General features: G+C 38.3%; 1 long non-coding RNA gene across 2 annotated transcripts in view; it reads right to left on the bottom strand.

The window, feature by feature from the left end:
* LOC134513859 (uncharacterized) overlaps positions 1-12,390 on the bottom strand; it is a 115,920-nt gene that overhangs the window by 13,741 nt on the left and 89,789 nt on the right. Inside the window, exons 4-8 of one of the 2 annotated variants that reach the window (XR_010070527.1) lie at positions 10,950-11,108; positions 8,880-8,938; positions 7,215-7,359; positions 2,276-2,390; positions 1,314-1,559 (exon numbers count right to left, since the gene is read on the bottom strand). This is a non-coding gene — a long non-coding RNA (uncharacterized LOC134513859). Of the gene's footprint in view, positions 1-1,313; positions 1,560-2,275; positions 2,391-7,214; positions 7,360-8,879; positions 8,939-10,949; positions 11,109-12,390 lie in introns of those variants that run through there. The other variant, XR_010070526.1, reaches the window with a different exon arrangement.

Genomic DNA, 12,390 nt, shown 5'->3' with positions numbered 1-12,390 from the left:
ATGCTTCCATTTTGTCTTGTTGAATTACAAATGAGTTATTTCATTAGCAGAATTATTATTTTGGGATGAACTCCAGAACATTAAAGCTTTACATTTAACCTCCATTACAGTCCAGAATAGAATCAACCTCTCTTTCCCATATAAAAGTAGCTAATGCACTTTCCTTGTAAAATGCAAATGACATTATACTATGTTTTGCAGAAAGCACTTAGAAAAATTCAGTGGAATTATAGTTCACAATATTTTGGTGCATTCAATTAAAACACTAAATTTTACGAATATTACTTTATTTTCTTTCCTATCATTGAATACTGACACTTGGAATAACAAGTACTGCTGAGTTACATGCTAAACTATCAAATCACTATTTCAGGGCAGAAACTCAACGGTGCTGTAACACACACAACGTATATGTTGGAAGTTTTGTGTTCAATGTGGTTAAAAGAATCAATCAGGACTTTACTTTTCCTAAAACCTTAGCAATCTTTTTGAAGTCCCTCTGGGCTTATTTTTTTCCTGTCTCCCATTCTGAATTAGAAGAAAAGTAAGAGAAATAAAACATAAATGTGCATGTCGCTGGAAGCAAGCTGAATTGAAACCACAGATTTTGTTACTGGCTCTACCTCTGATTCTTGTTATCTTCAAATCATGACTCAAAACCCCAAAACACATGGGTTGTGGCTCTAGTCACATTTCACCACATTTTTCTAATGTTATACAATAGTTACAATTTGAAAGTAGATTCTTGTGATTGCAAGATTTGGCTTTGTTCTAAACGAGAACATAAAGTTTCTACATGTACGGCAAAGAAAAAATCTGGAAAAAAAACCACACATCAATTAGTCATTTCATTGAACATTTTAGTATTAGCTATTTCTTTAAAATACGAAATAAAACTATGCAGGATAAAGTGAAAAATATGATTCCTGGAACAGGGTATTTCAGCAGGAAATCCCTAAGATTTTTTTCCTGTTTACTGGAAACACACCTGATTTTGCAGTGTGTCAGTTTTGATAAACTACATGCATAGACTTAACAATTCTAGGTTCCAATGGCGACAGTGAACCTGACATTGTTCAAAGTATGATGAACTCATCCATGAGATTTTCTCAGCTGAAAAGAACAAGGACTTGAGGAAACACAAGGAGAGAGGCTGGAACCTAGCTGGTGATGATTACAGGTATAAATTGACACAGTGGCTTTCACTGGTGCAACAGTCGTGTCATTGTCATAGTCACTGTTACTGCTATGGCAAATGCTGAATAACGCAGTTCAATTTTATATGGCGTCAGAAGTACGCGCACCTGGAAAAAATAAAGGACCATATTTCCAAACAAATTTTCTAAACATCGATGAGACTTCCCAGACATTTTCTTTTCTGACCAGCTGTATTTTCTTGCATTCAAAATCCACTCCAAGAAAGTCACAGCCCAGGAGCTGAATGAAGAAGCTCTCAGAGACTGCCGGATTACATTGTCCGACAAGGATCTCAGAAAGGCCACATCCACAAAGACTCCTGACTTTATCTGAGGATTTTCCATCTCTTTTCAGTACATTTTCTGAAAACAGCCAAATTGGGAAAAATGATCAATATGGAAAGTGAAGAGTTATGTGTAAAAAAAGTGAAAAGTTATGTATAAAGCATTCCTGAAGTGTGTTAAAAAGTAGCTAATAAGGTTGGAGTACTATTCAAAAGTAGCTCATGGTCAGTTTTGTAGACTGTTACTAATATCAGAAAGAAAATAGGTAAGGAAGAAGAGCACAGGTAAAGCCATCATAAAAGAACATGGCAATTTATCAAGTATGTTGATTTATTTTAAGGATATGATCTCAGACTGTCAGATTCTTCCACTTGTCCAGCAGATAATTAAAGGAGTATTTTCACATTTTATTTTATCCCTTTCCAGTTTTCCCCCTACATTAAAATGCAGCTTTTTCAGTTTTGACAAGACGTTTAAGAGGATTCTGTCTCTAAAGCTTAATTATTTGTTTTCTCCTGGGGGTCTTTTGCACTTGTTTTGAACTGTTCATTGGAGGTGGCTTTCAACTATGAGCCAAGATTCAGATCCTTGTATAGACAGACCTTACACTGTCTATAAATCCTGGAATTTCACAACCATCAGACAGACTCTCTAAAAGCTTTTATGAGAAAATATGGTTTAGGATGGAGACAGCTGGTATTTAAATTATCCGTGTGAGAGAAATTACTCTTATTCATTCACCAGATGCTTTATTCATATATAGATTTTTAAATTAATAATTCCGTAATACTTACAGCTATATAATGCTGAAATCCACACAGTTTTGCTCAATGACCTTAGCAAGCTTTGACATCTTTTTTTATTTCTTGCAAATAGTGCAGCATATTTTGCCAACTGCCTGATGAAACACTACAACAGATGAAAAGAAAAAAACCCTCAGTGTCCACTGATAAGATGAGTAGAGTTCATCAAGCTGTTATTTCTCCCTGTACTCTAGGTATAGGCTCCAGAATGATTCAACTAGAAAAAACATAGCAGCTAGTCCCATGCAATGTCTACCCCCGCTAATCACAAACTGTTCTGTGACATATTTTTAAAATCCAGTAACTACAAGACAGAGATATCTGAAGAGATGGGGAAACACTTCATATCTACTAGCATATATTGGATGACAAAAAGAGTTGTGCAAGAAAAATAGGAAAAAAAGGGAACAAAAAAAAAAAAAGTATGTTTTGCTGGAACATTCTGGGAGATGATTTAAGTGGACGTGGTTGACATTTACAGTCAATACTAAAGAGGCAGAAATGCAGCTAGGCTTTCTTGAGCATGGACTCCATGAAAAATAATCCTTCAATCTCATGGCACATCATTGTTCAGAAAACATTTATTCAGTGAAATGATGCTCTTCTTTGCAAACCTGAAAATATTTTTTCCTGTTCTCTTCTTTCCACTGGAATACTCATTCGTTTGTGATTCTTTCATTCCGATCATTACAGATTCCTTCTTTCAGGCCCCACCGCATTTTTTTTCTCCTCCTTGAAAGTGCTACCACTTCTTCCTCACTTTGAATCCCTGTGCTGGTTAAATTCCACTTCACACAGGGTCTGGAAGCCTTGTCTCAAGTCTGCACTTCTTACTGCTTCTTCATTCCTCTTATTTCCTCTGCTTTTACGTCTTCTGCCACATACTCGTGCTGTTCTGTGTACAGGTTGTTCCCTAACCATCACCTGTGCAGATCAAAACCCAGTGTCTTCATCTAAATCCTTCTTTAATGTACTTGTCTGTGAGAGGTTTACCAGAAATCATTATAATATTAAAAAAATAAATTAATTAAAATGTATTTGAAAGCTACTCCAACTCAGGACTTCATAGGTCCTAAATCTCCTTTGCATCTCTAAACAGCAAGCTGCTTAGCAGCTTGATTTTTTTCTAACCATGCCAAAACCAATAAGAATACATAAGTGAGCCCCCATTTTGCTCCCAATTTCTTAACATATAGAAATCTCTCCCTGGGTGAGGTTTTCAGAAGGTCTGGCTCTTGAGACACAAGGCTCCAAGTACAGGCTTCCCAACTTGAAAGGCTTAGAAATACATACCTACATAAGTCTTTCACTGCTCTTCCAAGCAATTCGATGGACAAAAGTAGTAATAATAGGGTTTTCATTGAGAACTCCAAAATGGCAGCTATCATATGAGAATGATCCAGCTTGCTAAGTGCCAGCTTTCAGTCAGAGAATAAATATGAACCTTCAAGTCCATGAGCCTCTGTGGTTCTTGCCCAAGCTAACTGAATATCTGTCTTCCTCCAAAAGCTTTTCACATATTTGCAGCTGAGAATCAACCACAGGACATCATCTAATTTCCAACTCTGCAACAAGACTTTAAGGATGGAAAGTAACCCTCGTTTCCTCCTTCATTTTTTTAAAGGATTTGTCTAAGATTCAAGCACAGACCAAAACTTTCTCACGCCTGACTTTTCACAGATGTTCAGCCAGACTCTACCCAAGCAAAGGATATGGTCATATGCAGCAGGAGAGTGGGGCCAAACGGTAACCAGAGGGTTTCAGGGACCCATGTGACATGGTGGTCACTTCTGTACATAGAGTACGTCCACTGCATGCAGATCCTGCAGCCTCTGACAGCTGTTGACGCTGCTGGGGAAACACGACAATTTGATTTTTCAGTGTGTTTTTCCTCCTCACTATGCCTTTTCCACCAATTTTCCCGATTTCTAATTCAGTACAGACTCAAAGTACACTTTAATTGCACCAACCAATTTAAACCAAAGTAACTTTTTTAAGTAAGAAATGCAGAAAATATTTAGTAAGTACTTCGACTTTGTAATACCTTCCATGCGTGCCAGGATATTAGAAGTTGTCGTGACAGCCAGAAGTCCACACTAGAACAGCTTGTTGTTACTTTTGAGACCAGCGAACATACAGTTTGAGCAATTGCACCCTGGAATACCACCATACAACTCGCCCACCGCTGCCTAGGCTTTCATAGCAGCTTGAAAAAAACGGCCTTTGTCAAGGTAACTTTCCTACATACACTCTAAACACCAGAACATATACTCCACAGCTCTAGACAGCATGACCCAGAACAGATGAAGGGTTAGTAACAGAAAAACCTCACGTCCCACCCTCTGCTACAATCACCTCTGGTTTCTGCACTAGTTTCCCCTCCCCAACGGATGTAATGTTTACTCACCCAATGCACAGATGTGTTATGAGGATTAGTTAGTATCTAACTACTTGAATATTTAAAGTGTTATTCTTAAAGTCCTAATATTATCACCAGTACATTTGCATATGATTTTATTTATGCGTCTGACATTTGCTTTCCAGATTTTATTAAAGCTTATTAACAATAAAAAACTACTGCTGCCAGGCCCTATTATACACTTCCATGAGATTACTCAGGCACTCTCAGCCCCTTCAGGTTTGTTGAAGCCATAGCCACTTAATAAATTTACTGAACCGCTTTGGATCAGACCCTTCCATAAAAGGGGAAATGACATTTTTTATCTTACTTAGTGTTCTTTCTGTGGCAAAGAATTAGTTCGATGTCACTATAACAATAGTTACTTTAGTTCTTTGAATGAAGAAAGAAGGAAGTCCCAGATCTCTGCAGTGATCACTGCCCTGTTACTTTGGTTAAATGTATGCCTCCAGAGTACTACAACAGCTTCAGCAGCTGGGTGCAAAAAAGGTGATCTCTGATCTGATGCCCCTGAGTCAGGCTATTTTATGCGCGGTGGAAATTGTCTGCAGATAATAAAAAGGAGAAATAATAGCTCTGTAGAGATGGTTCTCTTAGATGTTTTGTCAGACTGGTCTATTCCACTCATATGCTTTGTAAAAACTTTGATTTTTGACATAAAATAGCCAAGTTTCATTATTTCCCTGTGTGGAGCCCAAAGCCCGCTAGTTACAGTCATGGTCTCAGTCTTCAGGCTTTCCTTTGATGTGTGTGCACACCTATGCATACGAATGTGTGCATTGGGAGTGACGGGGAGTTGACTGAAAGTCTGTCCGTGTTACTTTCCATTAGCTGTCTACTGAAGATAATGTTTTAGTAATAATAATCATCCCATCCTAAATAATATGTATTAACTTTGTCACACATCAGTTGTTCTCTAATCCCGGTAAAACCTCCTTGCTCTTCAAATTCAAGGCTGTCTCTTTTGCCCCATGGACACAACAAATTCGTTCTCTCTGCCCTCCTCATTCACATGCATGCACTCATGTGCACAAACATGCACACACCCCTGTGCTTTCAAATAGCTCCCATCGCAGGAAATCCTGTGCTCCAAACATGGTAAATCCCACTAAAACAGTCACAGTACATTTAAAGGTTGGAGTCCAATAGCTGATCTTTGCAATGACAAAACTACTGGAGCTGTAACACTTTCTCTTGCATATGAGCAAAAAACCTTTCCTACTTCTCCAGAACAAGAAGGAATTGGGGACCAGGAAAAACGTTAATTTGTACCAACTGAGGGTCTGATTCCTCATTCTCAACTTTCTACTTACATTTTATGAATTTCACTGTATCACAAAGTAATAGGCTGCAGGATGTTGCCTAGTCCACACATACACCCAACTCTGATCAACTGTTTTGTATAAATCTATATCCACAACTTTTCCTGGTAGTACTTTACATACGTATAAAAAGAGAGAACAGAAATCCTGCTAAGATCATGATCTGGAACACAGTTTATCATTAATATGGACTACATAACAGAGTTTTTATATAGTGCTCAAACATATAACCTATCAAAGGGCTAACGAATAAACGAAAGCACATACACAATATATCTAAATCCAAATGGGTCCTATAGAATCTGTCAAAATCTTTGGCCTCAAGTCCTGAGACACTGAGGTATTTGCATAATTTTCTAGTTTTTATGCTATTTTCTGACATACACATAGTTCAGGAACATGCTGAGCCTCTAAGAAAAAGTCTGACATAAACTTTGTCTATGTATAATCAGCAAACCTTCCCTTTTCCACAAGGGATATAAATTATATGTAATTATGTCTTCAACAACTACATGGGTGATTATCTGTTTCTCTGGAGCTTATCAACAAATTAAGACTCTTCTCTTATATTAACTGCTCTCCATATCACCAACTGTGCTGCTCCGGCAGTCCTGTTAAGAAACATTCTCATACCACAAAAGAGATTGAGGAGCAAAGAATAAATCTATATAACTAAGCAACCTGTTTTATATCGATGGTTTGTTACAGGATAAGACTTAAAGAATGCCAGTAGAAATATAAACATGTTGACTTGCTCCAGAATATACTGGGCATTCATTTTTCCTGTTATAAAAATCCAAAACATGTGGCTTAACAGCTATTCATGTATCTTGAAAGTCTGACATCTGCCAAAGCCCTTATTAGTCCTTCAGATATAGCAGAACACTACATTTTGGTGTTTGGATTAGGATGCCATAACTAGCAGCATAAAAGAACTAACATAGTAAACACAGGCAATCGTAAGCATGCAGACACCTATGGGAAGAGCATCCTCTAGCTATACTTCTATGGTAGCCACAACACATCAAGTTGCAAACTCATTTAAAGAACAGCTTTGATGAGGGACACTCATTGACCTTCTAGATATTGATCTCGATGGCCCCAAGTGCTGTATTAAAGAGGCTGAAATGTCTGCTCTGGCTCAGCTTCAAACATTGCCAAAGGACTCTGGTACAATGCACTGTCTTACCTGAGAGGCACGTGAGCTTTCAAAGCATTAGCTACTTCTTAGCCTTATCATGCCTGTCATCAAGATCACTAGCAGATGATTTCATCTAAGTTATGGTTCTTTTGCATTCAATGACTCCAAAAATAAGCTTGCTGACAGTAGTTTTCTAAAAAGCAGCAAACAAACAAAAAAAATAATATCAAGTTATAAAAGTGCTGAAGTAGTTTGCAATGATTCATCATTTTAGGACATCTACACATGGAGTTGGCAATTATATGTCAATGAGTCCAATCAGAACAGCTGGAACATTAAATATCAAACCTAAAAACAAATGGCTGCAGACCAGGAATTATTCAGGGAATCATTCTGAGTGGAAGTACCTCTGAAAAGTCATGATCTCTTGTGGATAATTCATGAACAGAAAAAGGCCAAATTCATAAAATTATTCATTATAAATTATTCACCCTCCTTTTTGGAGGTATGGAGTGTAAAATTAAGTGTTTAGTTTTGATTAAGTGAGGAACTGAACATCATAAATACAGCATTTGACTCAATAGATCCTAGGAAATTAACTGCTTTTGGAGGAAGGAGAATAAACTTTTCCTTCTTTCACTCTTGAAACTTGATTAGCTGTTTGCACAGTGAATGTGTACACAGAGCCAGATCCCAAAAGATGCTGAGCTTGTACAACTCCCACCACCTTCAGCTGTGGTTACTCGGCACGTTTCAAGTTCATCTGCAAAACACCACATGCAAAGTGCTAAATTTTGGTATTTTTTCTTGGAAAAGCTCATCAAATTAAAGAAAGCACTGATGAGTGGTGGGAAAACTGTATCAGAAATTTCACTAGCAACCCCTTACCTTCCCAGTCTTCCCTTCTCAGAGTATCTTTGCCACTGCTTATATTGGAAACACCAGGTTTGCAACTCTTTTCACTGATACTTGTTTCTACATGTGAAGAAACTTTTCCTTTTGAAGAGCTGTATTTTTTCTCAACTCGGAAATATTTCTTTCCTCTTCCACCCATTGCCCCATACACAAAGATAAGTACACAACATGCAGCTTCAGTTAGAGTAAAAAAGAACATCCAGGTTAGAGGACTCCTTTTGTTTTGTATTTTTAATAACATTTTTGAAATTGCATTTCCCAGTAGGGCAGTTTCTGAATATTTTTCTTTTGTCTTTTAAGGAGCACTGAAGATTTTCCTCTCCCCTGTTATTAATTATGTAGCATTTTTTTTGTGTGTGTTTGGGGTGGTTTTTGGTCAGGACTCAAAGTGGCATCATCAGACAGAGTCTCCCATTTCTTCCTTCACTCTTTCCTGCATGCTGCTGCATTAGCTTCGGCTTTGTTACCACTGTTACCAATAAACACTCTGTCATAGCGCTAAGATACTAATGAGAGCACTGAAACCGCACACATTAATTACTGACAAGAGTACACACAGATTTTCCTTTTTAATCTTGTTCTGATGTGGCAGGACTTGCAGCCATCTTTTAATTCATTTCAACAGTATGTACAGTTTTCTCACACTAATATGTTTTTCTAGTTGCTGCCCATATGAAATCACAACAAAGCAAGGAAGAAAATACAAACTGATGCGAAAGCACACAACACACCAGTATTCTGAACAAAACAGAACACATGGAAAAATCAATGAGATGTAAGGTCAAATAATGGCCATACCTTAGAAGCTGTGCCACATGTGGTTGCCTCTTCAAACCCACACGTGAACTCTGGGGGATCTAAACATACAGAGCAAAGAAACTGATGCAGAGTTATACAACTGAATTTGTGACAAGCCACGTGGCTAGGACAACGCCAAGCTCAAGGGAAGATTTGCTACCGTTCATATTTGAACTGAACCAGTTTCCTCATCCTTCTGTGAAGTTGAATCACTTCTTTTCACACACCAGGTCTCCTCCGGACTCAGCCAACGGTGGGCAATGAAAAGGGCAGCCCATAGGGATGAAATCTTACTGACAGCCATTGTCAGTGAACATTGCCCCTTTCATGAAAAGGAGAAACCTGCCATTCTTCCCAGCCTCTAAGAGACTTTTGTACCCCCTTAAGGTGCTTTCACATTTCTCATCAGCTCTCCCAAACGAAAAGAAAACTTTTGCAAGGTTATGATAGTTAGAGTTGAGATTGATGTGTCTTATCACCCTGGGCTCAGGAATATTAAAATATGACAAAAATGAAGCATTTTCTTTCAAAATTACTTAAAAATATTACATCTCCTAAAAGAGAGACTGTGGACCCTCATTTGTTTCACTTATTCGTCTATCTACAGCTTTTGCCCAGGAGGAAAGAGTCATCTTTTCTTTAGCCTTTTGAGGAGGAAAAAGCTGTAACTAGTTCATTGCCAAATGCTCCGCTCCACTGACAGGGCACTCTTTTGTAACCTGGTTGTTTTTCCAACATCACACACACAATTTTAGCAATAAAAAATAATTCCTGTCTGCTAGCTTTGCAGAACTCCATTTCATAACCCATCAGCTTAGGAAGTAAATTTAAAGCCTATCTCCTGTCAAAAGCAAGCAAGTTTTTACCCTGACCCTGTGAGTCTGGCATCTCTCCAGCCTAGATCCACATTTAGGAGCAATATTAATTTCTGTTTCTCTCAGTTGCAGCTGTGCGGGGATAAAAAAGTCATTTTTCTATCCTGGCAGGATAGAAGAAGCTTTTTAATTTGTCACTAGATTAAGTTAATGACCAAGTACTGAAATAATTCCTTGGAATGACCTAGAGTCCAACTGAAGGCATGAGGTATGTGGTCTGCCTGTGTTGGAGCTCCTCTCCTCATTTTTAGTAGAGCAACAGTCACACCTTTCAGGTATTCCAGAGAGACTTGCCTAGCCCTGCACTTTGCAGGTGTCAGCAGCCAAAGCCACGTATCCACATTGCTGAAGGATAACTTAAATTGTTAAAATTAAAGCCTTTCTGTGCATAGGAGAAAAAAAATGGATTTCTGCTCAGATGAAGAATGCTGGTAGGAGCCCATTACCTTTTGCCCAACCCTACCAACATAATCCACATTTTATTTGTGAAGCATGTTGCTGCAGGCAAATGCAAACTGCACAGAAATACGTCCCATGCAACAGGGCGTCCCAAACAGGAGAGCTGTAGGAGAGTGGTAAGAGCACTGAGCGTTAGCGCAGATGGCACTACACATGGAAATTCAAACCCAGTCCTGAAACGATGCATGTATACAACACCAACTGCACCTTCAGTCTGTCGCAACGTAGGTAGCAAGGGTAATTGAACATCTGCTAGAGTTTGGTCCCACAGTTATTTCTAATTGGGTTCTTTCTCTCTCTACACCTGAATTGATAGCGGGTGTTTGGTCTAAGCACTGTTAAACATTTCTGATGGTTCTGGCACATCCCTTTATGAGGCACCAGATGCGCAGGTACTGAAATAGCTGCTGCTGACTTCTACCTATAGGGAAACTGGAAGGCACATAATTAAAAAATAAAATAAAATAAAATAAAAAAACATATTTGCATTGTAATCATTTTTAAAAAACGAAACATCGAAAAGTGGGTTAACCAGAGGGTTTGGGGGATATTTCTATTTTGGAAAGCAGTTTTGAATTTCTCCAGGCTTGACAGTCCATCTGGACATTGCTAAATGCCTAGTTACATCAACACAAAATGTTTCATTTTGGTTCCCATATTTTTTTGCTTTTAAAGTGTCCCCCATATTCTCCTCCCACCACAACATTTTCCAAAAATTCCATTTTATGTTTTGTACCAGAAAAGCATCAGTGAAGAGCAGCACGTGGGTTGCTTAGTGCAGTGCTCAGGCCACCAGGAAGGCAATGACTGTCTGATCCCCTCTTCTGCCTGTTATTTTCTTGGCTCCCTTATCAGCATCTTCCCTGGATAGTTCCGCACAACTCTAATTACAGGACTGAGAAAAACAACTATTAGGAAAGCAATACTTTATTTTTATACTTACTGCCAGTAGTTTGCTATTCACATTGCTCTAGGAAAAGAGAAAAAAAATTGTTTACGAATGTATCATTATACAGTAGATCTTAAATTGCACAACTATTAGCTGTAAGTATTGACTATTGTCAGAGTTCTGCTGCCACCCGTGAAAAGGTCAGGCCTTTTCATTTGTGTTCTTTTTATGTAAGGAATACCAAATAATAAAACACACAATTTATTGGGCTGCTGAGACTTTTTTCCCCCAGACCTGCAAGGCAGTCACCATGTTTGATTCTTCTTTCCCATTATTATAAGAACAAGTTTATTTCACTTTCTTCTCTTTCTTGAGGAAAAGAATTTAATTTCCCATAGTAGCACCCAAAATGAATAGTCTTTACTTTCCAGGTAAGCATAATAGAAACAGTTATATCTTTATGAGCTGCCTGTGATTCCATCCCTAGGATGCCAATAGAGAGTGGGGTGCTTTTGCTCAGAGGACATGAGAAAAATAACAACTTCTTACTGGTCTATCAAGTCAGCTAACAACATTTTCAAAGCACCAACATTTTCAAAGCACTGAGTACCTCATTTTAAGGAATCATATCCAAATGTAGATGTCTGAATGAAAACAATTTGGCCCTAGGATTCCTCAATTTCTAATAGCGCCCCACGTTCAGCACTTTAATAAACCATCCATTTTATTTCAATTTCCTAATTAACTACATGAAATTTTAATATTAAGCTGTATAAGTCACATAAATGAAGCTGCCTAGCTCCATTTGTACAGCCTCACAACGTTGCAATAGATGTCATGTGTTTTTCTGAAGCTTAATTCCGTGTTGTTACACCAAGCACATCATCTTCTAAATAGCCAAAGAAGTTTGTAATGCTTTAGGGAGAACTATAAAGCACACAGAACAAAAGCCAGCAAGAAACTCTCAGCCCACCATTTTTAATTCTTCTGCCACTCCGAAGGAAATATCACGGCAAAATAAATCTACATCAAAATATCTCCTGCCTTTGCAGTTGAACACATGGTAACAGAGAAACGTGCAATTTGTTTGGGCATTTGTAAACTGCAACAGCAATGGCATTATTTACTTATCCCAAGTTCACCCAAGCTCCATAGAAGCGAACTCCAGCTGCTGCTGCAGGAAGGAAGCAGGGCAAGTATATGCCTTACTTGGCTGGGGCAAGACTCCCAAAGTAACCTGGGAAGCTACAAAATCCCATTAAATGCACTTGCACTATGTTTCACATAC

This window comes from Chroicocephalus ridibundus, chromosome 3 (assembly GCF_963924245.1).
Source record: "Chroicocephalus ridibundus chromosome 3, bChrRid1.1, whole genome shotgun sequence".
Lineage (NCBI taxonomy): Eukaryota > Metazoa > Chordata > Aves > Charadriiformes > Laridae > Chroicocephalus > Chroicocephalus ridibundus.
Note: the sequence above shows the minus strand (reverse complement) of the source record. Positions and strands in the feature narration are given on the sequence as shown.